Genomic DNA, 27,888 nt, shown 5'->3' with positions numbered 1-27,888 from the left:
CGGCCATTCCTAATGGAAACGGATGCCTCCAACTACGCCATAGGAGCGGTCTTGAAGCAGGAACTTCAGGATAAACTGGAACACCCCATTGCTTACCTCTCACAAACCCTGACTCCCAGTGAGACACATTACTCCGTCCTAGAAAAGGAACTGTTAGCCATCCGCCAAGCCTTCACTGAATGGCGACATCTACTTCTGGGTGCTAGATATCCAGTTCAGGTCCGCACGGACCATCGGAATCTTCAAATTCTACAGTCGTTGGAGTGCAGGAACAGTCGTCAGGCGCGTTGGGCCAACTTCTTTGCCCAGTACCAATTCCAAATCACTCATGTTCCCGGATCACAAAACATGACTGCTGATGCCTTATCTCGACGTCCTGACTATGTAACTACTGAAGACAGGGCCTATCCTAAGATGTTTCCCCACACGATCTTTGTAGCTCAAGCAGTCAACCTCCTGGAAGAAATTCGAGTGCAAACATAATCCTCTGACCCCTGGAAGGATATTTCAAGGAAGAATCCATGGAACCTAAGAGTTAAGGAAGGATATTTATTCAAGGACAATGCACTGGTCATTCCTACACAGAAATTACAACAAAGAATAATAAACCTCTGTCATGATACCCTTCACTCCAGACATTGTGGCATAACCAACACCCTCCGTCTCATACAAAGACAGTTTTGGTGGCCTGGAATGAAGACCAACGTACAGCACTACATCAAAGCTTGTACTATCTGCAGTCAAAATAAACGGCGGGTCTTCTACTGCAACCTACACTGCCAACAAGGCCATCGGAATTCATTGCTCCAGACTTCATTGTGGAATTACCACCTTCCCGAGGAACATAACCATCATGGTTACCATAGACTTGTTCACTCATATGGCTCATTTTACACCCCTGTGTAAGCTACCATCCTCATCCAAACACATATTCCGTTTACATGGGCTTCCTTCCAAGATCATATCTGATAGAGGACCTCAATACGTCTCTCAATTCTGGAAACATCTCTGTCGCATTTTGGGAATCCAACGCACCCTCTCATCTGGTTATCCCCAAACCAACGGGGCCACAGAACGTGCTAATCAGACCCTGGAGCAGTATCTTCGATGTTTCGCCACCAAGGTTCAGGATGACTGGTTGCTCCGGATACCCGTGGCTGAATTTGCCTAAAACAATTCCGATCATTCAGCACTTAAGACCAGTCCTTTTTATTGTAGCCAAGGTTTCCATCCATCGGTTCTACCCTCTGTTCTCCCTCATCCTACACCAGTACCTACTGTCGACTCCTGGATAGAAACCCTCATCAACGTACACCAGGAGGCCAAAGAAAACTTAGAGAGGGTCAGAACACAGACTAAGAGGTATGCGGATTCCAAAAGAAGACCAGGTCCTTCTTAGGCAATTGGTGATCAAGTCTGGTTGTCCTCGAAATTACTACCCTGACATCTACGGCCAAACAAGTTGGCCCCTCGGTACTATGGTCCATTTCCCATCAAGGAAATTATGAATCCAGTTTCATACCGGATCAGACTACCAGACTCCTGGAAGAAAATCCACCCAGTATTTCACACATCCTTATTAAAATCCTACACCCAATCCTCCCGGAAATCCTGCCGACCTCCTCTGCTGGTCGACAACCAATTGGAATATGAAGTATCCCGAGTATGTGACTCCAGGTATAAACGGGATCAGCTTCAATACCTGGTTGAATGGAAAGGATATCCTCCTAGTGAAAGAACCTGGGAACCACTTTCTAATCTCAAGTCCCCTCGACTGCTCAGAAGATTTCACCCTATACATCCGGGCAAACCTGGAGGAGCGGGTCTTCGGAGGAGGCATGCTGTCATGAACTACAGAATACGCCCCTTTTGGACTTCCAGGTCCTTGTCTCAACATGGGGCTTACACTCCCTTGTACTTCCAATATGGCCGTCCACTGTGAAACACCTTCCTCGCTCTACACCTTGGACGTAGCGTGTTCTATTAATAAACCGCGGCTCTGCGCGTCTCAATGCTATTGCGAAGTAGGAACCAGGCGTGTGCTCCGTAGCTCGTGGTATTGTTTTCCTTGCTTCTTCCAGCCTACCCCATTCCTAGTCCCTTTCCTTCCTTTCTTGATTCCTGGACTCGTGTGCTAGTAGCGCACTCTGAACATTTCCCGGATTCTTGCATCCTGGAACCTTGAACGCACGCTGGAGTCGAAAGAGACTCGTGCAGCCTTATTCAAGACTCGATCCGTCCACAAGAAGGCATCGATCAAGAAATCCAGCAAAGATCGAACTCAGGTGAGAAGGGGGGGGGAACTCCTTGATATAAAGCTGTAAGACCCTCGATCAATCAAGAAGATCAGAAAGCAAGGCTATCTCGCCTTCACATTCGGGTCATGTGATGTGTGCTGCAAGGTGCCAGGGAGGGATGAAATTATAGCCCAAAATGAGGGCGGAAGACCTTGGGAGGTTACTGGCGCATCTGTGAATGAGTGAAGTATGCAAGTTAGTATGGCCTCGGTTCTCCCTCTGGGCCCATATCTATGTCTCCCAGGTGCACCATTACAGTGAGAGTCGCATTGTTTTTGAAGTAACTAATTGCTTATTAGTCCTTGTTCTACTGTAGATAACGTGCCCAGCAGCACCCTCGTGGTTGGAGATGGAGAAGAAGGCTGGGACCAATGGCCTAGCATTCCCTGTGCAGTGGGGCACCCATGTATAGGGTCTCGCCAACCAGCCTTGCAGGTTTTCACTGTATGTAATGACAACATAGAGGACGCTAGGTGCCTTTTTAGCTTATTGCACACACCTAATTTGGCAGAACGTTTGGCGGCAGCAAAGTTCTTTGCTGATGCACTTCCTTTTGTAGGAATAAAAATGTGTTATCCTTGCAAGCAGTGTCTCTGGCCTTTTTCCCTAGCGGGTTGTATTCTTTCTGGTGTGAGCGTGCTGGACTTGCCTTCATTTGGTGACCTCAACGTGATCCCAGCGGCCCCCATACTGACAGAGGCTTCCAGGCCACTTCTTCGAAGGGGCCATGCCCACCTGCAGTGTCCAGTCCCAGACGCGTCAATCCCAGGTGTGCAGGAGCTGTTTTTATAGAATTCCTCTCTGCTCTTTGAAGCGGGGCGTGGTGCGGCTGCAGGGAGAATGCATGCCATTGTTGGGACCCCGTGACGGAGGAGTTCGGGTGAAAACGCGTATGTGAGTATACCCTTTCAAGTGTTAACAAGTAGGGGAAGGATGTGTGTGGAAAACGGGGATTGTGCAAATGATGGAATGGTGTGTTTGATTGTGTGGTAAAGGAGAATTCTTTTGCCGTTTTATTTCGAATTTTGAAAAGGAATAATAAGGAAGGAAAATAAAGGCGTGTAGGGAACCTTCCCAAACGATGGGAGATGATGGTACCATTTTTTTTGTGACACGACGGTAAACAAGTAGACGCTCTGCATAATAAGGGGGCTCGGATATAGCAGTATTTGTTTTAGCTTGTTGTTTTAGTGTATTGCGATTATTTATATGTAAGGAGTGAAGGCCCAAAGCAGGTTGATGTTGGTATGACATTTTAAATATTTTGAATGAGTGTAGCGTGGTATTCAGCATGTGTGAAGGGGGGGGGAGAGAACTTTGACTGGGAGCAACAGGGAAGAGGGGACAGAAGACTGGATTTGACAACTGCAGCATACGCAGCGTGCAAGTTAAAGTCTAAGCGGTTTGAGCGTTTTAGTTGCTAAAATGGGAGGAGGGCCTCCGTTAGAGTACATGTATAGCGCGCTGCCATTGTATAGAGAGAAGATATAAAAGTACTGCAAGGAATGGGTGGTAGAGACACGAGGGTGGATGCCCCGCTACTGGCCAGAGCAGGGGACCCACAATAGGGGAGTGCTATAACACATTAACACATTTTTAGCAGTGAAGTACGAAGGCAAGCAGCTAGAGAAGAGGAACACGATTTTAGATGTTTGAAGATGATTGAGGATGCAGAGGACCCCGATGAGGGAAGGGTGCGAAATACCCATGGAGGGGCCGCCGTAGTAGAGGGGGTGGACCCTCAACAGAACATAAGGGATTATATCTATTAACTGCTCACCCAGCAGCGTGATACACTAACCCGACCTATGTGCCCACCTCCGCACCAACCATATATTTCCACCCTAATTACTGCCCCACCTCAAGACTGTAAAGGGCAGAAGGAGTTAGAGGAGGCGCTGGAAGTGGTGCGAGTGGAGTTAGCACAACTGAGAACAACACAGAGTGAGGGAAGGGTGAATGGGAGTTACTAGATAAATGGAGGGCGGATTCATCTTATTTAGGTTGGATAGTACGGCCATTAAGGATGTGCACATCGGGAAGACAGAGGGTAAGGGAAGGCGAGCAGGGAGCCTGGGATACGGGACAGTGAGGTCCAATAGAGAAACAGACAGAGTTGATGGAAGATAAATGGCACACAATAGACTAGGATTAGGAAGCACAACGGGAACCAGAAATAACACCGCGATTGGAGAGCTTGTGTGGCCACGATTGAGGAATAGATATGGGCGAGTGGCAGTTGCAAGGAAACAAGGAAGTGTTGGATGGAAGGGAAGGAGATGGGCACGCAGATGCCACTATTACACAAAGGTCCGGGGAGAACACATTATGTGCCCTGGGCACAAATGGACAAACAGTTTGATCAAGGCGCTCCCACCCCATACTGCTGGGGCTGGAAAATGGATTTAAGCGTTTGAAAAACAGATGGCAAGCGTTCCTCTAGCTGTGGGAAATATGAAAAGTTTGCTGGTGGCAATTGTTGGTGATCAGGCCTGGGGCATATGGGTCAAGACGGGATATCCAAGGAGTGAAATTAGACAATGATGCACATAGTGGGGCACCTTTCAAAAACATTAGGGCGCAGATGCGGGATGCACTACGGCAAACATATCCCGACACCCGACACTTACAGTCTATAATGCAATACACTATGGGAGAGAATGAGGACCCTGAGCAATATATTATCACAATTCAAGAGATGTGGAGGGCGGAGATGGGGGAACAATCAGTTCCTCTTTTATTTTGTTATAAAAAGGTGCTTACCCAAGGAGGTGCAGAAGGCATGCGACAAAATAGTGGGCATTGAAGCAATAGGGTAGGCAGAAATTCAGACGATAAGAATACACCATTGTAAATGAATTGAGCGCAAAAAGGAAGCAGTGCAGCAGATAAAAGGCAGAAGCAAAATTAGTACAGAAAATGCTATCTAAAATAGCAGCAGAAGGGACGGCACCTGCATCCGTGCCGATAGAAACAGCAAGGAGCACATAGGTGCCCGCAGACACGAGGATAGCTGCATTTTGGCCAGGAGGAGGACAAGGAAAGTGGGGAGGGGGGCATCAGCACCACAGCCCCAAGTGGCAGCAAGGAGGTCAGCAGGGGGGAAGAAGTGTGTTTAGAAGGGGAAGAGGGGCCTTTGAAGGGTTTGGAGGCATGGGAACTTGAGGTGGTGGTATGGGGCCCATGCAATATCGGAGCTGCAGTAAATGGTGGCACTTTGCAAGAGAGTACAGGAGCAGGCCAGGGGCGGGATACAACCCATATCTATTGTCCACAGCCCCAGTCACAAGGGCAACTTCAAATACCAACTTCGATACCGTAGAAGAGCCATCAGGAATATACCCAGTTGTCCCCTCGACCCCTAGGTGCACAAATGCCAAGCTCACCAGCTGCCCAGCCACATGCGCCCCGCCTAGCTGTTTACATGGAGGATACATGTCCACAAATTATTCTGTACCTAATGGCATCATTGCACTTTACCGGGGGATCAGTGTCATGGGAGGTAACCCTTTTTCCTTCCCCGGTACAAACTAACCAGACTAGGACAGCTCACAGACAGCTCTCGCGTGCCCAGTACTATGCATGACAGTTCACCCTGACGCGGAACCCATAGTGGGCGCTGAGATGGGAAACAAACTTTTCATCTTTATGGTTGATACAGGTGCCACTAAATCATGCATCAGTGAGGAAAAATTCCCATTATCGGGTGAAATTCTTGACACGCAGGGCTTCTTTGGGGCTGTTGCCACGGTCCCATACCCTAAAGAGGTTGACATTAAAATAGGGGGGGGGGAGGGAGAGAGGTAGTGCAGGCTCCCCTATTGTATTCCGAAAGCTCTCCGATAAACTTGTTGGGCTGTGATTTGCTTAGCAAATTGAACATGACCATCTCTTTTACAGACAGTGGAATAGTATGTGCCACCCCAGGAATGCACGGGATGAGAGCAATGGTTATCATATATGCAAGAGGCGGTGAAGAAGTGGTGTGTGGGATTCTCATGGACCCAGACATGTTCATGTACAGGATTACAGTGTTTCTTGAGGCGGTGGCCCACATTTTTCACCCTGTGGTGATCCCTTAGTTAGTGGCGGGAACGATATTGTCCCTAGATTTGCAAAGCCTGGTGGTTTCGGCAAGGAGAATTGTTTTCATAGGGAGTCACCCGGATGGGTGCGAGTGGCGCACAGTGCTCTGTATTCAGCCTACAGTGCCTCTTAGGGAGGTAACTGATGCAGAGTTGTTTGAAGACAAACCAGAGGATGGTGAAATTGTATTGGCTATTTGTATCTCCTGTGAAATTATGATACAGTACCGAGAAGTTCAATGGCCCTCGTAGCCCCGCCCCACCCTACTTTATTGGCAGAGACCGAGAACAAGTACCCAAAAGACTGTGGATCACAAAGGCCCATGATGTAGGACTGTTACAAGGAGTGACCATGGTGCGAATAACACTGAAGCCAGGTGCTGTACTGCCCCCAGTGAGACAGTATCCTCTATCAAGGGAGGTAGAGGAAGGGATTATGGACACCATCCATGCCCCATTAAACCAATGAATAATAGTGCCATCCACCTCCACCTGCAACACAGCTATCCTATAAAAAAGACAGAGGTGGCAGTTGGAGGATGATCCAGAATTTACACCCCCTAAATGACGTACAAGCTGAATTTCCTGGGGTTCCAAACCCTGTGAAAATACTTGAACCATCCCCAGGAAAGCAACCCACTTTACTTTGATGGATCTCAAAAAAAATTATTTTCCATTCCACTGCAACCCGACTCACAATATCTCACTGCGCTTACAAATGGGGGTTGAGATTTGAACACAAGAGACTGCCTCAAGGGTACTGTGAGTCGCTGAGTATTTTTAAAAGAATTCTCCATGCTGACTTCGGAAATATGCATGTGGCCAGCACGATCATCCAGTACATGGACGATCTGCTGGTATGCAGTGACGGTGAACACCAGTGCAGGAAAAATTTGATAACACTTTTGCAGCTCTTGGGCTGCAAGGGTTACAAGGTTGACAAGGCAAATGACAGTATTACCTGCAGGAAGTATTGTATTTTGGGTAATTGATACCTGCGAACATAAAAAGGATAATACCTGATCGCGCAAGATCTGTGTGTGCCACTCCACATCCCACCACAGTGAGGGAGATGATAAAAGTTCTTAGGCTTGCGTAACTATTGTAGCGCCTGGATACACTACTATGCCACCTACACCAGGCCCCTCCTGCACGGCTTCAAAGAGGCCTAAAGAGACTGATAGGATTGTATGGACATAAGACATGCTCATCAATTTTGATGACCTCGAAGAAGTAATATCTACTGCCCCAGTGCTAGCTACCCCAGACTACACTCAGGAGTTTTACTTATTCTCTCACTCCAACAGCCAACTCATGACGGCAGTACTAACACAGAAAAGCACAATGGGCCACAAATCAAGAGCCTTCTACAGCAGCATGTTAGACTCAGTAATGCAGGGGCAGTTGCACGGGAACAGGCACTTGCTGCTCAAGTATATGCAATTGAAAAGAGCTCCACTATAGTAATAGGGTGCTCCGTCACCTTGTACGTGTAGCACGCAGTGTTAGCTATCCTGAAAAGATCAAAGTCCACTCTAACAACACAGAGTGTCTGCCTATGAGATCATCATATCCAGCACAAATATCAACCTTGTAAGATGCAAAACAGTAAACCCAGCTACGTTGCTGACTGAAATGTGCACAGACAAAGACATGGCCCAAAATTATTGTGTATCTTGTGAAAGGGAGGAGTACGACATCCCCAAAGCAAAAGTTAGCCCACTCCAAGGGGAGGGGAACGCTTCATTGATGGGTCAGCGACAACTGACCAGGGCACGGGCTTGAGACACACAGGGGCTGCTGTGGTGCGCCTAGCTGACACTGAATATGAAACATTAGTACAAAAAGATTGCCAATACACTTTTCAGCTCAGGCGGTGGAACTCAATGCTCCCGTAGAAGCACTACAAGCCTCACAGGGGTGACACAAGACCATATATTCAGATTTGGCGTACGTCACTACAACATTGCACGCCAGTCTTGCACGTTGGAAGAGGAGGGGGTTCAAGAGGGCTGACTAAGTCCACAGTTCAAAATGCCACGTTATTAGAGAGGCTCATTCACAGCCATTCACAGTGGTAGTCATAAAATGCACCGCCCACACCAACACCACAGAAAATGTTTGTTTGTTTATTTATTTATTTGGCGCACCGGACCAGAAGGTATGAGGGCGCAAGCATTACAAGAATATTCTCAACTTAGTTACAATATTATACATAGTGGGTAGATGCAGTTACAGTGAGTAGAAACAGTTACAAGGATACAGAGTAACATTATGACATAGTTACAAGTTGAACAAATATGTAGTAGTTGCAGGGTGTCATTATTGGCTGTCATTATTGGTCTTTGTTCTTAAGCCACTGGAGGTAGTTACAACTAAATTGGTGGTAGGTTTGAGGTGCTCTGACGGAGGGTGGTAGCGAGTTCCAATGATGGGCTGCTTTTACCTGGAAGCTGTTGCCGCCCATTTTCATGCGCTTGAATCTGGGAACAGCGAGCAGGTTAGCATTGCTATTTCTGGTGAGTCTGTTGGGCATGTATCTGGTTATTCTGTCAGAGAGATAACTGGGAGCTGCGTTGTTAAGGCATTTGTGGGCGAGGGAGGCTACCTTAAGCAGAGTTTTGTCCGAGGTAGTGAGCCAGTTGTGGGTTCTCCTAGTATTTGAGATGTGTTCTCTTTTAGGGAAGTTAAGCGCTGCTCTGAAGGCATTGTTCTGTAGGATCTGGATTTTATTGGCGATCTGTTTGTTGGCGCCTACATAGAGGGAGTTACAATAGTCCAGTTTAGATAGTATGAGAGCTCTGGCTAGAGTAATGCAACTTTGGGTGGAGAGGAAGGATTTTGCAGAGTGTATAAGCTTGCCTGCGTAGGCTGTAGTGGATGCCATGGAGCTGACCTGTTTATGGAAGGAGAGGGTGGAATCGAGATAGATGCCAAGGGTTTTCACTTCCTTAGCTACCTTTATAGGGTTGCCGTCAATGGTGAAGCTGGAGTAGTTGAGGTCCAGTTTGTTTAGGTTCGTGGCTGATCCCAGGATGATGAGTTCGGTCTTGTCATCATTCAGGCATAGACTATGGGAGGCCATCCATGCCTGGATGAGGAGGTACACCTTGTTCACCAAGGCCAAATCCGTGTTGTAGTCTCCCGTCAACGGGATGAGGATTTGGGTATCATCAGCATAGTTAGTGTAGGGGATACCCAAACCGTCGAGATCATCAAACAGGGGCTTAGTGAACACGTTGTACAGTGTGGGGGAGACACATGACCCCTGAGGGACCCCGCATGTGATCGGAATGGGGTCAGCGGAGGGCGTGGTGGAGAAGACGCGCATGGATCTGTTGCTTAGGAATGATGTGATCCAGCCTATAGCTTCTTGGGAAAAGTGGGCTGCCGAGTCTAAGTGGCTACATAGCATTTTATGATCAACAAGATCAAAGGCTGCCGAGAGGTCTAGGGGGAGCAATAAGGCAGTTTTCCCATTATCTCTCAGAGTGTCAATTTGGGCCTTGAGGTCGATGAGTGCGGTTTCTGTGCTGTGTTGGGGTCTAAAACCTGATTGCCGGACTCCTAGGATGTGGTTTTGTTCAAGGAATTTTTGAATTTGAAGGTAGGCTGTCTTGTGGAGGATTTTTAGTAGGAAGGGGACGGTGGTGGTGGGTCTGTAGTTAGTGGGTATGGCTGAGTCGAGTGTGGGTTTTTTTAGTACGGGGAGGACCTAGGATTCTTTGAGGTTGTTGGGGATGGTGCCAGAAGAGAAGGAGGCGTTGATGAGTTTGGTGATAAATGGAGATAGGTCTCTGGCCGCGTCTTTGATGATTTGAGGTGGGCATAGGTCGCCTTGGCAGTTAGAAGGCTTGAGGCCGAGTACGATTTTTTCCACTTCTAGCGTGGAGACTTTGGAGAAGCTGAAGCGAGTGGGGGGGTTGGGCGGAGGGTGTTGAGGGATGGTGCGAGTGGTGTTGTTAGGTTTGGCCTTGGATAGGGTCTCTTTCTTGTTCATTTTGATTTGGAGGCCTGCGACTTTATTGGAAAGGCCATTTTGGATGCTGGTGCACCATTGTTTGTCTTTTTTGCAGGTGTCTGGGACCGGGATGGGAGTCTCCAGCTCTTTAAGGATGGTGAACAATTCTTTAGTGCTGGATTTGGCATGCAGTATTCTCAGATTGTAGGATTCTTGTTTGGCGAGGAGGATTTCTTTTTTGTAGGTAGAGACTATTTTGTTGAGGATCAGCTTGTTGCTGTCAGTGGGATTTTGTCTCCAAATTTGTTCCTTTTTAAGTTTCTCTAGTCTGAGGGCTTTTAGGTGGGCCGTGAACCAAGTATTCAGGTGTTTTATTGGCTTGGGTTTTCTCAGCTTTAGTGGTGCGATGGCATCTAGGGCTAGGCACATGCTGTTGTAACTTTCAACCAGATGGTGGGGGTTGGAGTTGGTTCAGTATAGGTAGAATGAGAGGGATGAGTTTTTCCACAGTTATGTTTTTCTTGCTTCTAGTCGGGATGGCTGAGGCTAGGGAGATATTAGCGATAGGGCTGTCTGCTTCGAGTGTGGAGAGGAGGTGGTGGTCAGACTAAGATTGCGGGGTGATGGCAGTGATGGAGATCGCGCAGTTGTGGTCTGCTATCCAGTCGAGTTCTCCCTTTGTTATGAGTGGGGGTGGACACTCTTTGGGTGAAGCCTAGTTCTGATAGTGAGTAATTAATGGCTGACGCTTGGGTGTCTTAAGGGTCATTGTAGCCAAGGTTAACGTCTCCTAAGAGGAGGCATTGAGAGGTATTTTTTAAGTTGTTAGAGAGGATGGAGTTACGGTCTTCCTCAAAGGAGCCTAGAGGTCCTGGGGGTCTGTATAGTAGGTGGATGGTGATGGTTTGGGAGTTGGTAGTGGGGAGTATGGCTGTGAGTACATTTTAGTGGGAGGTGTGAGCAGTGGGCATGTGTTTGATATCAGCTGGTTCCTGAGTTGTTAAGGTTAGCCTTACCTAGGATCAGAATCAGGTAGGCAGCTAAGGCACATTAGATTGCAATGACTGAATGGGCCAGAGATACACCTAGATTCAAGAGTCACGTAGACAGCTAAAACACAATGGAATGCATTGACAAAGGGGGGGGCAAGGATTCACCTAGATTCAAAGTCAGGTAGAAGGTTGACATTGACTATCTGATTGTCTAAATTGACAGCGATTGAGATGGATGCAGCAGAAAGCACCTACATTTTGTGAGCCAAGTCTGGGATACTGGCAGTAGTGAGAGCATTCAGGCAGAATCAAGCAAACTTGTATTTTGAGCATTCAGGCTAAATCAGGTGTATAAGTCACTAATGTGCATTAATCAGGACATTAGCAAACAAACTGAATACATTTTGGTCAGTAGGCATTCAAGTGGCAGTTTTAGCAAAACAGTCCAGCGGTGCGCACAGATTTTGCACTTGCAAAGTCTTCCTCGGAAATGCTGCCACAGACGCGGCAGCCTAACTAGCGGCATACATTCCAGTACAGCACCCAGCAGAATACCCTCTGTTAACACCCAATACCGAACAACCCCCACCCCCTATAATTCACTGCCAAAGTCACAAATTGAGTTAAAGGGACAAGCACCAAAGGAGGAAAAGCAACTGTGGATCAAAAGAGGGTGTATACAATCCACTACTGATTAATTATGGAGACATGAGGTAACGGGAAAAGTAGTTATGAGATATGAGTTACTAGTGGTAGCATTTGACCAGCTTCATCATCCATCTCATGTTTCTAAGCAGCACATTGCTGCAGATATCCAGGAAGACTGGTTTGTTCCAACTCTCCAGGAGCATTTAGTACGGAACAAGTTACTTACCTGTAACTGTTGTTCTCCAGCATGGGTCTGGCATGGATTCACATGCTCATGAATATTCCCCGTCGTCAGGCCGGGAATCCTCGGTAAAGAAAAAAAATCAGTATCAGTTTCGTTTCTGATCTGTCTTTCTTAGTAGTAACCAATCACTGATCTCTGGGTCATACTGCCCCCAGCCAATGACTGCCCTCTACCTAAGCCCCTCCCCCAGCAGCCATCCTCAGATTTGGTAGCACGTAAAGTGGCAGTATGACCAAGTGAAGAGCCGCAGAGGGAAAGGAGGGAGGGTTCGCATGTGAATCCATGCCAGACCCATGCTGGAGAACAACAGTTACAGGTAAGTAACTTGTTCCTTCTCAAGCATGGGGTCTGGCATGGATTCACATACTCATGAATACAAGAATACATAGCAGTATACATATGCACAACCACGGGAGGTGGCAACAGGCTCAACATTAAGCAATACAACAACTCAACATTAAGCATCTCTTACCTCCTCACCAGGCTCACCTTAAGCGAACAGGTTGCGCAGCACTGCTTGGCCGACCCTGGACTCCTCACTGGGGTCCCGATTGACGCAGTAGAATCTCGTGAAGGTGTGCGTCGACCTCCACGTAGCAGCCCTGCAGATGTCCAGCAGGGGCACACCAGACAGGAACGCTGTGGTAGCAGCGATCGCTCTGGTCAAATGGGCTCTCGGACGGCCGGGCAGCAGTCGGTTTGCCAACCGGTGACAGTGCATGATGCAGCCGGAGAGCCATCTGGAAATGGAAGCCTTCGAGAGAGCCTTCCCTTGATTCACAGGTCCAAAGATCACAAACAGCTGTGATGTCTTCCGAAAACTCTTTGTGCGGTCCACGTAGAACTTCAGCACTCTAGCCACATCCAGCGAGTGCAAAGTCCTCTCGGCCGGAGACTAAGGCGACGGGAAGAAAACTGGCAACACCAAGGGCTCGTTGAGGTGGAAGTCCGACGGCACCTTGGGCATAAAGGAGGGGTGCGTCCTAAGCACCACCCTCGTGTTGTGAAAAGTCAAGTATGGAGGCTTGCAAGATAGGGCCTGGAGCTCTACCACTCGTCGTGCGGAGGTGATGGCTACAAGGAATGCTGTCTTCCACGACAGGAACTTCAACGGCGCCGAATGCATCAGCTCGAATGGGGCCCCCCATGAGCCTGGTCAGCACCACGTTGAACTCCCACGCCGGGGCAGGGGCCTTCACCGGCAGGAACGATCGGAATAGTCCCTTCATAAATTCCTTCACCAGACGATGAGACCACAAGGACGCCCGTCCTGTAGTTCTGGTGTATCGGGAAATGGCAGCCAGATGTATCGTGATGGAGGCGTGAGCCAGTCCAGCTTTGGCCAGCGACAGTAGGTACGGTAATACTTGAGGGGCCGTAATCCACAGAGGGTTAATCTTCTGTGCACGGCACCAGACATAGAACTTCTTCCACTTATGTCCATAGCATTTAAGAGTTGAGGACGCCCTGGCTTTTGCAAGAACCTCTCTGCAGTCAGCCGGGATATCGTACCCTCCAAACTCTAGTGCTGCAGGAGCCAAGCCTGCAAGTTCAGCGACTCCGTGCCATGATGGAAAATGGCGCCTCCTTCTCTGGAGAGAAGATCCGTGTCCGTTGCCAGCTTGATAGGTGGGACGCTAGAAGTCCAGAAGGTCCGGGAACCAGATCTGTCTCGGCCACGCCGGTGCGACGAGGATCATCCTGCACCTGGACCTCTTGAGCTGGTTGATGAGACGGAGCAACAACGGCAACGGAGGGAACGCGTACAGGAACAGGCCATCCCAAGGGAACGAGAAAGCATCGCCCATGCTCCTCGGCTGGGCGAAACTACTGGCGAACCTCTGGCAATTGGAGTTCGTCGCCATCGCGAACAGGTCGATCTGGGGTTTGCCCCACCGTTGAAAGAGCCGATCCACCTGGTCCTGGCGTAGTTCCCACTCATGGAACGAGCGCAGCTCCCTGCTGAGTGAGTCGGCGATGTTGTTTTTTATTCCTGCCAAGTGGAAGGGAACCAGAAACATCCCCTGAGCGACGGCCCAGTGCCTCAGATCCTTGGCCTCCTTGGCTAGGGCTGGGGGATCTGGTGCCTCCCTGCTTCCGGATGTAGAACATCGTGGTGGTGTTGTCGGTGAAGATCCCCACCACTTTGTCCTTGAGGGATGGAAGGAACGATCTGAGCGCCCAGAACACGGCTTATAGCTCCAGGATGTTGACGTGAAGAGACCTCTCCTCCGGGAGCCAGAGGCCTCTTGCGTGGAGATCTCCGGTGTGGGCCCCCATCCCTCCAGGGAGGCGTCTGTCGTTACTGTCTCCCGATACGCTGGGGCCTGAAAGTTCATGCCTGCCGATAGGTGCGCACGGGCACCCCACCATAGAATCGCCCGACGGAACTCCTCGTCGAGCAGGATCCTGTCTTCGAAGCTGCCCGCTGCTTGAATCCAGCGGGCGTCGAGGAACTCTTGTTGCGGAAGCATCTGAAGTCTGCAAAGGGGCACAAGGTAGATGCATGAGGACATCATCCCGAGGAGTGACTCGATGGACCTCACTCTGGCCACATCCGTGGCGAACAGGCGCTGCACCTTGCCCAAAATGGCCTTCGTCCTTTCTTCCGACGGAGATGCCAATCGCTTCATTGTATCGAGCTTCGCTCCCAGAAACAGTGCCACCTGAGACGGGACCAGATGGGATTTGGGGTAGTTGATGGCAAATCCCAGCTCCGTGAGCAGGCGGACGGTCCTCTCTGTGTGTTCGATGGCGAGTTCTCTTGACCTTGCACGGATTAGCCAGTCGTCCAGGTAGGGGTAGACGTGGATCCCTTGCAGGCGCAGCCGCGCTGCCACAGGTGCAAGGCACTTGGTGAACACCCTGGGTGCCGACTTTAATCCTAACGGCAGGGCTCTGAATTGGTAGTGACGCCCCTGGACTACTAATCTGAGGAACTTTGTGTTCTTTTAGAATGGGGATGTGGAAGTAATCATCCTCCAGGCCAGTGACGATAGGAAGTCGCCCTTCTCCAGCTGTCCCAGCACGTGCTGGAGGGTGACCATCCTGAATTTCTGTGCCTTGATGCACTTGTTCAACCGAAGCAGGTCCAGGATGGGGCGCCAACCGCCTGTCTTCTTTCTGACGAGGCAGTATCTTCAGTATACTCCGGAGCCCCGGAGCCTCTTGGGGACGAGCGCGATGGCACCCTTCTTGAGCATCGCCCTTACCTCCAACAGCAGTTGATTCTCCTTCCTGGCCACGGGAGGAATGCGAGGACACTTCTTTTGAAATTCCAGCGAGTGCCCGCGGGCCAGGGTGTCCAGCACCCAACGGTCGGTGGAGATGGACTCCCACACGCTGACGAACTTAGTCAGCTGGCCTTCCACCGGGTGCTTCGGTGGGGGCCCGATGCTACGGCCGGTTCAGTCCTGCTTGGAAGAGGCCTTGCCGCCTTGGCTTCCACGGCGGAGAGACCTTCCTTGCTTGCCGCGGCCTCTGTAGGCCTCCTGGGACGAGGAGCGGGTCGCCTGGCGGTAAGTACTAGAGCTGCCGCTGGATCCCTTGGAGGCTCCCTGTCTGCCTCCAGAGCTCCGAAAGGGCCGCCGTTGCTGAAGGACTCCTGGGCTTGGGATGTTTCCGTGTCTGTCTTGATGGCCTGGAGGGACTCATCCACCGTCTTTCCAAACAGGTTGTTGCCATCGAACGGCATGTCCAACACTCTGGTCTGGACGTCCTGGCGAAAGTCCGTCGCCTTGAGCCATCCTCGTCGTCGGAGGCAAGCCCCGTTGCCCAGTTGGCGAAATCCGTTATCGGCAATGTCCGTTGCCACCGTTATGGCATGATCCGACGCCACCTCTCCTTCCTGCCGAATCTGTAGGGCCCCCAGCCCTCTTGTCGGTAGGAAGTCTAGCAGAGGAGCTATCTTGAACCAAAGCTCCCTGTCGTAACGGGCCACAATCGCTAAGGCATTGACCGCCTTAATCGTCGTCGCCGCCGACATGACTTGTCGTCCTATGGAGTCCAACTTCTTGCCCTCGCTGTCCGGCGGGGAAGTGGAAGTTGAAGCCGCCGCACCCGTTGCTTTCTGTGACAGAGTCTGGCGTGGGCTGGGCCCTGAGGCCCAAGGGGGCGGCATCGGGGACCCGGTACTTCTCGTACCTGTCCCTCTTGGCGGGTGTCGTGGAAGGGTTCTTGAGGATAGCCAGCCCCTCGTCCCAGATGTCATCGAGCAATGGCACCGCGAGGACCGTCTTTCTCTTGGCCTCTCGTCGTTGGTAAGGAAAACCTTCCTTTTTCTGTTCCTCAGGGCAAAGCTGGAAGAGCCCTGGCTATCATGGCATGAAAAGAGCCAATTTCGGAGAGGCCCGAGTGGGGGTTGATGACGAGATGTCTGTTGCGTCATCGCCGCCGTCCGCCCCCGTCGCTGTATCCGTCGCCGTATCCTCCTGAGGGTCTGGCGAGGGGGATGAGGGGTCCACAGGCCTCGTGGGCACGAAGGGAGGAGCGGGGTGGACTCTCCTCTGCTTGTTTGGAGGGCTTCCCGATGGGCCTGGTTCTGGATCATCCGGAGTCCGTGGTAACCTCGTCCTTATCTTAGTACATAAGGATTGGATCGCCAACAAAATGGCCGCCAAGCTATCCTGGGGCTCGGGTAATGGCTGCGACAGACGGGATGGCTGCTCCACTGGGCCTTAGTTATCGCCATCGTCGCTATCTTCGATTACATCAGCGGGAACCTTCCCCTGGGATCGAACCTTCTCGAACCTCTCGTTGAGGCCTTTCACGGTTTCCACCGTATCCTCCTCGGAGGCTGAATCGGAGTCCGTAATAGCCACCACCCCCCCTCTTTCTGCTGGGGTTTTCACGGGGGTCTTAACGATGGTCTGGAAAGAGGACTCCCTCCGCGGCGGCAGGGAAACTCTGGGCCACCAGAGCTGCTGCGACAACCTTGATAGAGGCCTTTGCCGGGTGGATCAAGACCCTCACCACCTTAGGTGCGTCCTGGGCCTTCGCTTTGGGGGGGGTGGGGTGGAGAGAGGAGGGTCATCGCCTCGCTCCCCCTCGGCTCCCTTCGAGATCGACCAGGGCCTCTCCAGAAGCTTACCCGGGTTCTCGGACTTCCTCTTCCCCGAACGAGAGCGCTGGCTCGTGATCGATCGTGCCGGGGGAAGTCGCGCCCTGCCTGGGAGCCGAGGAGCCCGACCTTTCGGCGCTCCCGGACTCCCGGTGCTTGGCCTTCTGTTGGGCCCCCGTCGCCGGGGTGCCCTCACAGGACTTAGAAGACAGCTCAGACTTTTTCTTCGCCTTCTCACCTGCTGTGCCCTTCTCCAGCCAGGCGGCGAGGCGGGAACGACGATCTTGCTTGGTCCGTTCCGACAGTTTCTTGCAGAACGCACAGTCCTTCTCCACGTGCGTCTTGTCCTCATGAAGGCAGTAGAGACATCTCGAATGCTCGTCCTCCTTGAAGACATTTTGCAATCCGCATCCTGGGCAGCTCCTGAACAGCTTGGATCCGGGCGTCGAGCTTCCCTTGTCCTGGGCCATGTCCGTTGAGGTAGGCCACAGATCTTCTGGAATCCTCCAAGAAGCATAACTCTATGAAAACTTCACCCTTGAGGGGCGTAGAAGAATTCCGAAACAGATCCCCGTTATCGGAAGTAGAAACGGTGGAGCTTGAGGCTCGATTAACTGAAAAAATGAGATCTCTCCTGAAAAACACGAAAACGCAGTAAAAGCTCGAGAGCTTAAACAACACGAGGACTCAAAACACTTGAACGTGTGGTAAAAATCAGAGGATGGCTGCCAGGGGAGGGGTTTAGGTAGAGGGCAGTCATTGGCTGGGGGCAGTATGACTCAGTGATTGGTTACTACTAAGAAAGACAGATCAGAAACGAAACTGATACTGATTTTTTTCTTTACCGAGGATTCCCGGCAGGCGACGGGGAATATTCATGAGCATGTGAATCCATGCAGGACCCCATGCTGGAGAAATTTGGTTATCCACTGTACCAGCACAGGAATGTCACTGCGAACAATAAGAGGCACCATGCCCCGCCCTAATGGGCCGTTCCGCAAGTTGCACATCGACTATGTGGAGATGCAACAGCTCCCAATATTTGATTGTTGTGGTCTGCCCCCTTTCAAGGTGGGTGGAGGCAGGACCTTGTGCACATTCAGATGCCAAATGTGCAGCTACATTTGTAGAAGGCGATGTTTTTTGGCACACACTTTGACAAATTATTTAAGCACATTACCACATTGCTTGGCAATAAACATCAAATGTGTACCATTTACTATCCCCAGGCCAATGGAGTTGTGGAGAGGATCAACGGCCTACTGATGAGTAGGTTGTCCAAGCTTTGTACCACGTTTAAAAAAAAAAACTGGGTGCCCTGCTTACCGTTGGCACTTTTCAGTTTGCATAAATAGCCCTGCAAAGATCACCATTTATCACCCCATGAGTTGGTCACTGGCCGTCACATACACATGCCCCGGTCTCCTGTTGAGAGGGCATCAGATGCACACAGGGCAGCATTGTTGTTAGGAGAAGAATTTAACGACTACTTAACCACCCTAACACAAGCCATTATATTTGTTCCTCGGCAGATCGCACCACCCCAATCAGAGGAAACACTGGGTGCTGCAGCTGCTGCACCACCCGATTCCTCACCCACTCAATTACTTTCAGGCGAACTGGACTACATGTGGAATTTCTTCCGCAGGTGGAATGACCCTAGGTACAACGGGCCCTACCAAGTCGTCTTTTCAACTCCCCCTTGCAGCTAAAGTTCAGGAGCTCCGCTATTGGATCCACTTATCGGATGTCCGGAGAGCACCCCTCCATAACACCGTGCATATTTCTACATCCAGTGGCCCTGAACAAATTGCATACTGGTACAGGTTAACCACATTATATTAATACCACAACTCAGCTGCACACAACACTTTGCACAGAGGGTGCACTCTCACACACTCTCGCTCTCTCTCTTTTTCTCTCTCACTCCCTCCCTCTCTGTCTCCTGTCCCTCGCTGTTATTTCTTTCTCTGTATAATATAATTGCTTTTCAGAAATAGAAGATGAAACCAGCGCTCTCAAACGGTTTCTTGTGTATAAAGAAACATGTTTGTTATAGTAATTTTTCTAGATTCTCATACTCATTTATGGGACATGAGTTATATTGCAGGGTTGTTTGCAATTTCTATGTTTAGGCACTTATTTGGGAGCTGTTTCTATAAGTGGGCACATATAAAAGGAGGGGAGGTCTATCAAAACACCACTGTTTATAATGTATCTAATATTGATACAAAGGCAACTATGGCTTTACTGTCCCTAATGCACAACACCAGGGCTACGAACGTACATGCCAGCATTAACAGTTCTGTCCTGGTTACAGGTGCACCCACTGCTTCAGGATTTTTAGAGTTCACATCCTAACTATTCCCTAATATTTTTCACGATACAAGTTTTATTAATAGCACCAGTAGTTGTAACATTATTAACGGATATATACAAAGCTCTAGGCACATGAAAAGACAAACAAAAAAAAGCAAAGTACGATGCCTACCATAGGCTTGGCTTAGATACTAAAGATGTGCACCACCCAGAACTGAACAAAGAAAGAGTAACACTGTTGCACACCTGTGTTCATAAATCTAATGTTAAGTCAAGAAAAGTGGTGAGGTGCAGAGGAGAGGAACACAGACCTGACACTAGGTTGTGATAGTCTTAAGAACGAAAAACAAACTGTGTCCGCGAGCTGTGGTACACTCGCGTCCCCTGCACACTCAGAAGTATTGTCCAAAAGACAAACAATAGATAATTATTGTTTCATTGGTATAGAGGCCCCCTATAATTTCAACTACCAATAGTTAAATAAGCGTACTGGATGCTTATGTGTCTTAGTTTTGATTAGAGCAGATTTTCAATGTGTTTGCTTATTTATGATTCACAAAACCTTCATGATTTGCACAATTTATTTTTACATATTTTTCATTAAAAGAATACAGCTAACAAATAATTCCACTTCCTAGCATTCCACAAATATTACAACAATATTATATGCATATTGTGTTTTACAGGTATCACCATCTTTGTGGTTCTCTAGTAAGTTCTGGAAAAAGCTCAATACGTTTCGGCACTCTAGTTCCCTTCCTCAGGAGCAGAAAAGTACTTTAACAAGTGTGCATACATTCTAGAATTGACCGATTGAATCTTAGATAGATAGATTGATAGACTCTTCTACACATAGAAGTGTTTAAAATTGCAACCCATGGAATGTTGTAGGCTGGTTCATATAATTGAAATATGGAAGTGCTGGATGAACAAGAATCCAACGAGAGTATACACATACTGTATAATGGTTGAAACAAGCTGCCTATAGATTGTGAGCAGAGGTGACCTGGGCCGAATATTCACGTCAATATTTTCCCTGCCTTTTTTGAACCAATCCATGTTTACCACGTGATGACATCTTTTGTTGACATATGATGTCATCACATACACGTAATTGAACGTGTCAGTACCTTTCTCTACAATTCAAAGTACTGTCGCAGCCGACTCACTATCACCGTACGATCAGCTAGGTGACGATGGCATTACACTCGACACATTGCGCATTACACTTGTAGGTAAGCTAAAACTAGAACTACATAACTTCCTAATCAGATACGCTTTTCGGTCCCCCAAATAGTTACTGAAATAACCCTGTAACAATATGATATGGCATTTGTAACGCGCCTATACACAAGTGTTTCAAGGCGCGACGAGGCAGGGAGGGGGGAATCAAGGGGAAGACAGACAACGATCCTACTAGGCCAGATGTCATTCAGATCGCGCAAGTGCAGGGGTAGGGGGAAGGGAGAAGTGCATGGGGAAGGGGAGGGGGGAAGTGCATTACAAGGTAAGTAGAATAAATAAATAAAAGGGCCAGCTGGTGGCAAGTGCAAGGTAAGTGCAGAACAAGTGCTGGGAAGGGGGGGCTGTAGGGATACAGAGACAGTCCCGCAGTGCAGGGGTTGCCAGGGAAGCAACCCTCTGTGTACTTTTAGGTATCCTCGTGACGTTTCCGCACCATACAAGTTGAAACGGGACACAGCAATTACGTGACCCTCACAACATCCCGGACTAAACAATTTGACTAGGGGGAATACATATTCCGTGTAAGTAAGCACCCCACAGAGGATTTTACCGAACTTCCATATCTTATTTACACTGGGTACAGTATCCTGACCTTGTGATACCATCCTATTATCTAGAACCCAAAGAGGGATAAGGATCACATTCCAAACAAGGCAGCCATCACTGTTATTTGTGGACACCCATGATGTGATGTAACAGCATCAGAGAAAAGGTAAACTGACAATGGGACACAAACCCGTAATTAATAACACAATTAGATGAATTGTGATTAACAGATAGTTACACTGGGATCCACAATCCAGTGGTTTTTCTAATATAGATCCAGAGTGGGACTGAACCCAGCTTTGAGAGATGGGACGGGAGGCGTTTACAAGAGTTACTGGCCCGATTAGGATAACTACGTAGCAACTGGCAGGATTAAGACAACCAAGCAGCGGCTATCCAAAGTAAAACAAGGAGGTAGGTCCCCATAACAGGATGATTATCTGAATGTATGAGGAATATACACAGCATTCTAGCAATTTTTAATAAAACATACACATTAATTCCTTTTAGGCTACTCTGGGATTGGGAGCGACCGTCCTTCCTCATCTCCGTTTACTAATCACCTGCTAAAGATCGCCATGGGGCACCGATGAGAGGTAGGGCAGTCCCATACAAGGAATGTGATTGCATAAAATGAACTATTCCTTAATACAACATTACTAAAAACACTATTTTCTTGTCACATTTTGCTATACAGATTTCTTTGAAGACTGTAGAAGATTCTAGAATTTATGAACACTTGTTAAAAGTACTTTTCTGCTCCTGAGGAAGGGAACTAGAGTCCCGAAACGCGTGGAGCTTTTTACAGAACTTACTAGAGAACCGCAAAGATGGTGATACGTGTAAAACACAATATGCATATAATATTGTTGTAATATTTGTGGAATACTAGGAAGTAGAATTATTTGTTAGCTGTATGTTGACCTTTTAATGAAAAAACATGTAAAAATAAATTGTGCAAATCATGAAGGCTTTGTGAATCATAAATAAGCAAACACATTGAAAATCAGATCTAATCCACAATAAGAAACATAAGTGTCCAGTACGATTATTTAACTATTGGTAGTTGAAATTATAGGGGCTCTATACCGATAAAACACTATCTATTCTTTGTCTTTCGGACAATACTGAGTGTGCAGGGGACGCGAGTGTTCCACAGCTCGTGGACACCGTTTTCCGTTCTCACCACCCAGAACTGTCCAATAGTTGGTACACGGACATGAGCACTGTGGTGAGAGATAAAGTGAATGGAAGTTATGTCTGTTTGTTGATACTGCATGCACCAGGGCACCCCCCCCCCAAGGTTTTAGTGCCAGAGAAAGTACCCATTCTAAAGGCTCAATGCCCGGTCTATCTAGCGCTATGCGGGATACGAGGCACGTTCCAGGCACATCGTATGCGGCTCGAAGTATTAGACCCAGATAAACTGCAATGTAACAGCAATCCTAAAAGCATCCAGTATCTGCCGAGACCACAGTTGGTGTTACAAGGACTTAAACATGTGGCAAACAGGTGGCAAGAAACAACGCCGAGTTGTATGGCGGGAGGCTTTGTAGGGTTTGAAGACAAGGTCCTGGCCAGAGTGAATACTGCATGTGCACCATTCTGGAACGACCATATTGCAAAACTAATGCAATACGCAAAACGAACGTGGATAGAGGCAATGGAAAAACCAGTGAAAGTGCACAGAGAATAAACCTATGAACTTTGCTTCTACAATGAAGGGACTGTTTCTTTAGGGGCCAATGAACATTGTAATAAGACTTTGCTCATTCCAGACCTCAAGAAAGGCACAGCTGCCATTATGGATTAATACTGGGTGTGGGGTCAGCAGGCGCACTTGCACCTTACACCATCATGGAGGGGCTACTGTTTGCTAACTACCTTTCACTCTGCACTGCTTGTAATACCCGAAGAGCATCTCCCAGTGGGGTGGCAGTTCCCACCTCAGAAGGGCCTACTGGAAACCTATTACAGGCCCTGGAGATCTTCCCTGAAAGCAAAAGAAAAGTTGCAGAGGAAAAAAAAAGAAACTTCTCAATGAGATAACCGATGAGGACAGAATATTCAGTAGCACGGAAACATTCTTTGCATCACTGCTACTGCCTGGGGTCCAAGCAGCTGCTAACGCCAAATGGCTCAAGATTTTCCGCTGGGAACTGATACAGCTGGCAAATAACATGGAACAAGGGTTCAATCCATAAAAGTAGAGTTGCAGGCCTTGCAATTGATGATGATGATGTAGAACCACTACGTTCTTGACCACACGGCGATGAAAGGAGGCGTGTGCAAAAGAAATCAGGGATTCCTGTTGCATATTTGAGGCCTCCTAATGATACAGAGAACAGACCCCTCTCGCAAATAGGAGCAGTACACAACCTGGGAGTGCACATGAAGAAAGAAGCTGGAATACAAAGTAAGGACTAGTTTGATAGTATTTTCTCCTGTGCCCTGTCCTGGATGGGAGCAGTAGTGAAGATGTTAGTACCCGTGATCGTGTTCAATTGGTCATCTTCTGCACCTACCAGCTGGGCCTCAGATGCTGTGCCAAAGCTGTAGCTCATAGCGCTATGATGATGGTCTCAATTGGGGTATCATATGCACCTCGCAGTACCACAGAACACGGTACCCAGACTGATGACCCACATAAGCCCCACATGATCCGAATTAAGCAGCGTTTGCACCCCCATGGTACTATTACTACATCCCCACCAGATCCTTAGAATTATACAGAACATTGGGTTGATTTAGCTGGGGATGGGAGATGTATATATGACTTACACCCCTGAGGAGTATGCCAGATCTGGATCAAGTTTGCGCAATGTGTGTAGAGCATGGGTTCCTAAGGAGGGATCACAACCAGATTTGGAAGCTGAAAGGCTAGAAAAGGTACAGAGATTAGAAGAAGACAAGCATGGGTGACAATGTAGGGGCATTGGTTAATGCAGAATTAACTAAAAGGGGGAATGTTGGGAAGGAGAGAGGGTCTTCCCCACCCCCTTAGGCAATTCTGAATGAGAAAAACAATAAACCACACATCGAGGGGGCAGGGGGCAGGAGAGTGCATGATCACGTAGTGCATGTATTAGGAGCTATATAGTAGAGGCAAGTGTAAACACCATATTAGTTATTTGCAGCCATATCGGAACATAGGCCTGAACATAGGCCCAAGCGCAGAAAACGCACCAAACGTGCTAGTATTCGGCCTGCATTATTAGCAGACATTACCCACACCACGAGTGAGCTTCAGGGAGTTGCAAGCCTTTCATTGTTTCAGAGGCCGTAGGCCTTTGCTCCCCGGGAAGAATATGCTCTGCAAGGCCACAGGAAAGGGGCAGAGCACCTCTTGGCAGTTAGAATCCCACCATACAGATAGCATGGCCCCTGAGCCCCAACACCCCCGTTGCATCAGAGCTGCAGCCCTCCAATGCTTTGATCCCTAGCCCCCCACGTAACACGGTGCCAGCCAGGTCCAGCTCACTGACCATAAAGCTGTAAGATCCCCCCGATCAATCAAAAAGCTCAGAAAGCAAGGCTATCTCGCCTTCATATTCGGGACATGCGTTTTTTGCTGCGAGGTGCCAGGGAGGGATGAAATTCTAACCCAAACGAGGGTGGAAGACCGTGTGAGGTTGCTGGAGCATCTGGGAATGAGTGAAGTATTTAAGTTAGTATGACCACAGCTCTCCCTGTGCCCACATCTGTGTCTGCCAGGTGCACTGTAACAGTGATAAGAGTAGCATTGTTTTAAAAGTAACTAATTTCTTATTAGGCCCTGGTCTACTGCGGATAACGAGCCCAGCACCACCCTCATGGACGGAGACGGACAAGTAGCCTGGGACCAATGGCCTAGCATCCCCCTATGGAGTGGGCCACCCAAGTATAGGATCCTTATTTGGCAGAACGTTCGGCGGCAGTTCTTTGCTGATGCACTTCCTTTTGTACGAACTACAACTAGTTATCGTTGCAAGCGATGTCTCGGACCTTTTTCCCTAGCAGGTTGTATTTTTCCTGGTGTGAGCGTGCAGGGGCTTGCCTTCACTTGACAGAGCTTCATTCTGTCTTGGCGGCTCCATTCGCTCCGGCTTCTCCACCTTTGACCAAGCGGCAGCGTTCCGTAGGCTTACTCGACCTTATGCCCACCACATCAATGGCGTGGTTCTTCTGTGTGGCTGTGGAAGCTGGAAATCTCGGGCTGGTTCCCATGTCCTGCGCTCGAGCCCAGGGACCTTTATGTTGCTTCCCGGAACAAAATGGGAGAGTTCATTGGTTACCCTCTTCATGAAAGGGCAGCAACACATTTAAGTCCGATACCAAGTCATCTACTTTTAAAGGGCCCTGTAAATGACTGCCCTGTTCAATCCCCACTTAGCCAACAAATACTTGGGAGGGAAAGCGAGGTGGACTAAAACCCTTACTTGAGGATTTCTTGTCTCCTAATGGGGGTTGTCTCACTTGCTCTGTCTCAGAGAGAGGGTCTTGGAGAGTGGGCTCACATCCCTGTGTGTGTTTCTGCACCAACAAGAGCTATTCAGGAGTTGGTTATGATCTGCATCCAAGGGAATGTCTGTGGATAAATAACCAGGTGCTGAATTTGTGTGTGTATTTGTGCATGCGTTAACCGTATCCACAGTTACGTCAAGAGCATCTGTGTATGTTTTGGCTATATCCAGTGTGTGTTTGTATGTGTGAATTGGCACGCACCATCAGCAAATGGACATATTTGTGTCTTAAAAAAACTGCGCAGGTCTGAACGACAGATTATTTGGGATTTTATAGTGTAATACCTCGTTTGACTGATCAGTTTTGTGACATTGTTGCAGCATTTACCAGTTTCGGGTAAAAGTTTAGCATATGCCGAAAATGAAAGCAGACAATTTCGACATGTGTCCCAAAAGCATGTTTTTTCAATGGAAAGCTCAATATAATTTTCCCTACATAAATGTATTATATGACAATGTCCTTTAAAATTAATCTGCCAGGCGTGTTTGGATGTGGGCAGAAAAAGTTGTTGCCATATCTGGTGAACTTACATAGACAAACTCAAAAGTTAGAGGATGTTTTCTCATTTTATTAATCAATGTGTCATATCCTCAACTATAACATTGCTACTATGTCACTATTTTATACATGTACACTCACACTGTGGCACAAAGTGCTTCCCTCTTTCTATATTAAAATACATGAAATGGCACTTATCTGTTTTTTGCAGACCGTAAGGGTAGAAGAAATACAGCCAATCAACCCTGGAGATGAGAGCACAAATACTGACCTCCGACGAAGCAGCCCCAGGGAGAAATTGAAAGGATGGTGGTCTGACCTATCTCCAGTACCCGACCACGGGCCAGAGTCTGATAATACAGGGGAATAAAGGGGACCCAGAGGACCGTACACCAGTGACCAGTGCGAACAGGTCATCTGACTCCCCACCAATAGACTGAAGCTTGGAGAAGTCGAGCAAGTGACACAGCAGAAAGAGAGAAGCTGCAGAGACTTGGAAGAAGCTAAACTGAAGTGGTAGCTGCAGAAGCCTGGAAGAAAGAACGCTGAGCGTGCAGGGCTTTTGGGGGGACACAGTGGACCTATGGAAAAAAGCAGCACAGGTTTTGGCCCTGCCCCAACAAGTGTAAAATAAATGCCATACCCTGGCCCCAATGAGCCCTACCCTAGACAGGCAAAACATCTCAGCAGGCAACTGAGCAGGGGCAGCTGAGCATGGAATAGTGAGGTTTGATGTGTCTCTCAGCCTGCCAACCAACATACTAAGGAAGGTGATTGCGGTGACTGTCGTCTTCAGATTTCAAGCAGCCCTTTCTCTTAACTCAATGTTTTTGGCTCCCAGAACCCTTAGCATGTAGCTTACGATAATCAGTGGAGTTTCCAGACGGCCCTTTTCTCTCATCTTCCAAACTCCAGATACTTGTTTTGCTGTATATGGGATACAATGTATCCATTTGAGGGAAGGAGAACAGAGGAGGAGAGAGAGAAGAAGAAAGAGATTGACTGACAGTGCCAACGAGATCTAGAGAAATGGGCCTGTCTGCAAGAGGTCCCATGGTAACAGTGCAAAGTTGCAAGTTATTCTGCCTTCTAAGGCTAATTCTCACCTTTACCCGACTTGTCTCCAAGAACTCCTACCAACCTAAACTTCACGCAAACCCACATGGTTGACACCACAAGCTTAGCCATCAGAACATCAACACTAACCAAACCGCAATAAAGCTCTCCTCTTTAGCCATATCACACTCTCCTACATCAGCGGCTAACCAAACCTAGAGAACTAATCAACCAGGCTAACCAAACCCAGAGCAATGTAGTCTACCATATATAGGGCTCTTTCCTGTGGATAACATATTCCCACAGTTCTCGGCCAAACCCATACAAAGCAGATTGGCACACAGAAGCCAGTACTTCCAAACTGCACCCATCAGTATAACAGGTTTCACACCTCCCTCTCCCACTATCTCATCATCCAGGGATGGATTGCAGTCC

Source organism: Ambystoma mexicanum, chromosome 11 (genome assembly GCF_040938575.1).
Source record: "Ambystoma mexicanum isolate Mex_15411 chromosome 11, UKY_AmexF1_1, whole genome shotgun sequence".
Classification (NCBI taxonomy): Eukaryota; Metazoa; Chordata; class Amphibia; order Caudata; family Ambystomatidae; genus Ambystoma; species Ambystoma mexicanum.
Note: the sequence above shows the minus strand (reverse complement) of the source record.